The 5469-nt window shown below is 29.6% G+C and overlaps 1 long non-coding RNA gene across 1 annotated transcript; it reads left to right on the top strand.

The window, feature by feature from the left end:
- Window positions 1–1293: 1293 nt before the first annotated feature.
- On the top strand, window positions 1294–3224 carry LOC128196532 (uncharacterized). The gene is made up of 2 exons (XR_008248945.1): window positions 1294–1512; window positions 2907–3224. It is a non-coding gene; the product is annotated as an uncharacterized LOC128196532 (long non-coding RNA).
- The last annotated feature ends 2245 nt before the right edge of the window (window positions 3225–5469 follow it).

Below are 5469 nucleotides of genomic sequence, written 5' to 3'. Positions count from 1 at the left end.
GAATAGTAATAAAACAATACTAAATTATAATATAAAAGCTTAGAAAGGTTAGCTCCCCTACCTCTATTCCAGACTTAATCTCTTGCTCAGAATTTGTTTCCCCGAAAACCCTCCAGAACCTCTACTCTTCTTGCAACTAAAAATTTCTTCCTAACTCTTTCTTCTTTATTTCTCAAGCTTTCTCACTTGATTCTTCATCTCTTTGTGCAGAATAACCTCCCCTCTCATGGCTATTTATAGTCCAAAAATTTTACTATTTAACAATTTTTTTAATATTATTTATTATTTTAATATTATTTTATTATATTAATATTTTAATCACCACTTGACATATATGATCCCTCAATAATGATTTCAAACGTGGAGTGCTTATCCACTATAATTATTTTTTTTTTACAAAAAGGTAGAAAAGAGTTTGAACCCATGTTCTTGAAATCACCACAATTTTCTACCATTTAAGCTACCAAAATTTCTTATTTAGCTTTCCACATTTTATTTTTTACATAAACTTATTATTATATTTTCCATTCACAAAGAAATTTACTACTAGTAATAAAATTGATACTATTAAGGTAAATATTTTTAATGGGTCTTACAGTGGCCGTGGCGATTCAGATTTAGCCTTAGAAATTGAAACAACGCAGGTATCAATTGAGAATCTCACTGATTTGCTACCATATTGTTTCACCTTTCACTTTGTTAATTTCCTGATAATTGAAAACAGGATGTGCATATGCTGTTTTTACCATTTCATTTGCAACCTGATAAAGTAAAACGAGGCATGATAGTATGAACCGAGTCCTAAAATCTGAAAAAAAAAACACGCTACTGCCTCAGTTATCTAAGAACCGAGGCATATCCTATCTTGTTTCATCTCAGTCCGTGACCGAGGCATAAAGCCTACCCTTTTTACCTTGGCCATATATGCCTCGGTTGTAAGACCCTGAAAAATTAAAGGAAAATGTGAATCTCAGGTCATTAGTAGAGTAAGAAACCAAACATGTATCAAGTTGTAACAAAAGTTAAAGTTTATATGCAAAATACAATGCGGTCAACTTTGACATGGTTTGGTATTTTAATTATAATTAATTGTACAAATTAGATATTAAGTTGATTCTTGTTCCATTAGAAAGTAGACTCGAATAGCTTCGATTCGAGTACTTATACGCGTAATTCCGACATCGGGAAGGGGTTCAACCGGACTGACAAAGTTGTCAAAATCAGACTCACTCGCTGTACGCGTTTTAGACGCGTTTTGAACGCGTTTTGGACGCGTTTTGAACGCGTTTTGGACGCGTTTTGACTCAGTAAACGCGTTTTACTATTTAAACACGTTTTTCTGGTTATTTAAGAGGGTTTTGGGGCTGAGAGAATTCCTAAGTTGAATCTGAGAACTGTTACCTAAAAGCATTGGACCAGAGAAGTTTTAGAGCTAAGTTTGGAGCCACGAGAAGGAATTCTAAGGCAGAGGAACGTCGGGGAACCGTTTGAAAGCAAGCTTAGGAAAAAACCGTAAGGGGAGCTAACCTTGAGTCTTTTTGTTTCTGTATGATTTTAAATTTGGTATATGTTTAGGATTTTGATTCTCTTTTTGATTTTAGAATGAAATTCTACTTTTATTGTATCTTTTGAATTGATGTACGGTTTGGAATTGGGATATGTTTCTGTTTTGATGGTTTTGAAGAGATCTTGTTCGTATTAAGTATTTTGAATCGGTGGAAGTTTTTAGGTATACATATAGATCGAAGATTTTGAATCTGTTTATGGATTTAAAAGGAGACTAGGTCTTGATCGGAAATTTTGGATTGTACTAATTATCCGCTGCCTTTTTAATTATATGTTTAGTTTAGATGTTTATAAGATTTGGATGAATATGGGTTGTTGATGGGAGATAAATTTTTGGATGTCTAGAAAATCTGTATGATGAAAGGAATAGTCGTTATAGTCCGGAAAGTGAATTTTCGTAATTTTGGAATAGTAAATTCGCTTGAGTGAATGAGTTAACTCGCTGAAGCGAGTTATGCGTAACAAATTTAGTGTTTTAATGTTTTTTACGTTTTGGGAGTTCTGGATGTCCGTTTTGGACGTTCTTTAAGTCGATATGGGGGTTTTTGACCCTTCTGGAGCTATTAGTGAAGGTATCTAAGCTGTTTGAACTACTTAAGGGTTCGAATTAATAGACCATAAAGAGTTATGTGTTAATAAGTGATGTTTCTGTGAGGTTGTGAAATGTCTGAGTATGTGAGAATTATTTTCTTGAGATATGGCTAAAGATGATAATATGTTGACATGTGTATTTATGAATGGAAATTGTATAATAGAGTTCCAAGGAGGAACTCCTTATTGATTTTGTGTCAAGTACTGTACGTATGAATATAGGAACTCCGACTTAGGGGTTCATTCTTATGCTCTCAATAGTCTCGATCTCACTTAGAGAGAAAGCTATGTGGTGGAGAGTGGAAAATCCTTACCGAAGATCCACAGTGTGAGTGGACAGAGTAGGAAGGATGTAGCTTCAGTGGTGATATTCATATCCGAAGATCCAGTTTGGAGGACAGAGTAGGATAGAATAATTGAGCTAGCGAATAAGTACATCCATGTCCGAAGATCCAGTTTGGGGACAGAGTAGGATAGGATGTAGTTGAGTAAAAGTACCACTGTAAGTGTAGAACTAGCTAAGAGTTCAATATTCATACGATTATCCGAATGAGTGGAGTTTACGAATGATAATGGTATGTTTATTATATTATTGAGTAATTTAACTTATAAGATGGAAGTTTGGTTATTAATTTAATTTACTATGATGTTTTGTATTGCATTAGCTCACCCTTGCTTTGTCTGTTGTTTGGTTGTTATTTTGTGTTATGTATTTTGATTGGCGATGATCATCCGGTGGATGGGAGCAGAAGTCGGTGATATGCCGGTGGAGCAAGCCTTAGATGGAGGATCGACTGAAGAATAGTTTTAATAAGGAAACCTATGTTTTTATTTCTGTTTTAAGGTGTGGAGTGTAATTAGTTTGAATTAACAGTGAGGGTTTGTATAATAATGAGGAAAACTCTTATTCCTCCTTCTATCAACTGTTCTATTGTATCAATGATGTAAGAACTCTATTATAGTTTGATGCTATAATTATGGGGATGTTACATCGGTTGCAGAACCGATGCCTATAAGCAAAAATAACTGGTGTCTTTTCTTCTTATTGTACTAGTGAGTTCTCCAAAGTTTCAACTTCTCATATCCTTTATTTTTATTTCCTACAAGGTAAAATATCAATATATTAAAAAATAAAATAGAATTTTTATTTAAAATAAGAAAATTAGTACAAATTTATCAAAACATCTATTTAGTAAAAGAAATACAAATATGTCCTAAAATTAGAAAACTTTAAAAGATACAATTAGTATGAAAAAATAAAAGAAAATAAGATTTGTTAATAATGTAGAAAGAGTATTGAAGGGATTACTAAGAGTGATTTATGAGTATAAATAATACTCAAGATATTAGTGCGAAGTAGTTTTGAGTCCGAAGAATACTCACTTTTGTACATGATAAGATAAATCAATATAAAAATATCATATATATATATATATATATATATATATATATATATATATATATATATTTCTTTTTTCTTATCACTATACATTTTATTTTATTTTTATTTGCACTAACTTGAAAAAAAATAAATATTTATGAGAGTATTTGTGTAAAATATTTTTAAACAATTAAATCAACATATCTATTTTTAGTGATTCCTTAGAATACAAAATTATTGTATAAATATAAACCATCCAAAATTAATATAAAAAAAGTAAGAAATAGCAATGAAACTCACCTTTTTTTAGTTGGATATTTTTTATTTCTCTTATTAATATAAAATTAAATTAATGTTTTCATATTTTGATTATCCTCTTCCCGCACCAGACCTGCCATAAATGTTATCTTCTTGGTAGAATAGATTAAGTAAAATATTATCACGAATTAAAAAAGTATATCTTTTTCTGTCTTCTTTAATCAAACCTACTACGAAACACCCAACATTATCATAAAATTATCACATGCGTTGCCAGGCAAGCAAGACGATAAATATATTTCAAGTGTGGTCCCAGTAATAACGTATGATTTGCTATATGTGATAATGTATTATTTTATGTATATAGAATTAATATTATGAAAATAATTTAAACGTGGTAGAAGGGTTCTATGAAATATAATCTTCAAAAGTTGACTAGATATTACCGATACAGGGTATAAGCTGTCTTGTTCTCAATAAAAATAACATAATGAATACTTTATAATAGATAATACTATAATAAATGAATTATTTATCAAGATTGCATTCTCAAATAAATAAGCTTAATATTATATAGCGAGTATTGATGACTGAATATTAAATATTATATTTTTTAAATCAAAGGCTGTATGTCATCTAATAAGCACGCTCATTGGAGTATGATGCTGTGAGTTGGTATTTATTATGCATGTCAAACACATTATTATAAGTAATTTAGTAAAAGATAGTTGTAGGGTTACAAGTAAGCTGGTAACTAAGCATATGAATCAATAAACTTATAATTAAGACTTATTTAGGTAATAACTTATGATTAGAAAATCACCTCTATAAATATTATTTTAATTAATTTGAATATTTATTTTTTATATTAATTAAACTTTTACTAGAATCTTTGATTTAGAATATTAATTTGAGCGTTGAATAATCTTCTGCAAACATTCTACCGTTTTGTACAAAATAAAGAAGACTTGAAGGACAAGTACCATGAGTTTATGAAGTAAAAGAAGACTTTACTAAATACGATCACATCGATATGTATATAACTAATTTTTGAAAAACAAATATTTATTTTATTATGATAAAACATCTTTTTCTGAAATACAATATTAATTATATGTGAGAGTTTTAATTGTATAGCTAGTTAATCACACAACTAGTTAATCACACAAACCTAAGTAAGAAAAATATTTTTAGGCCAAGTTAGTAAAAATTGTGATCTTAATGAAAGTGAAATTTGAGAAAAAAATAACAAAGAAAAAAGAAAAAATTAGTGTAAACATATTTTAAATTCTAATAATATGTTTGACAAATAATTTTAATTAATAACATAACTAAAATATATTTTAATTCGACATTTAGATAGTTTTTATTTTTAATTCTTAATTACCTTATTATGTTATGATATATTTTTAATGAGATATGTTTTGATTTTTGTAACATCTCAATTTAGTAGTATAAAACTACTAAAATAAGATGTACATAGATGAAAACTTACAAAAAATTTGAGGCTACTAGAACAAGAGATCCAATCCTTTACGGACCAAAGACTATCTAATTTGTTGCTTTTCTCTCTTAACCAAATGTTGAATCCCCTGAAAGATGTGCTCCCTAAGCTCACACCGGTTAAGGTGATCATTGCAAAAGAGAAAACAACACACAAGCATACAAGCACA

Source organism: Vigna angularis, chromosome 5, assembly GCF_016808095.1.
Source record: "Vigna angularis cultivar LongXiaoDou No.4 chromosome 5, ASM1680809v1, whole genome shotgun sequence".
NCBI lineage: Eukaryota > Viridiplantae > Streptophyta > Magnoliopsida > Fabales > Fabaceae > Vigna > Vigna angularis.
The sequence above is the reverse complement of the archived record's forward strand: the minus strand, read 5'-3'. Positions and strand labels throughout refer to the sequence as shown.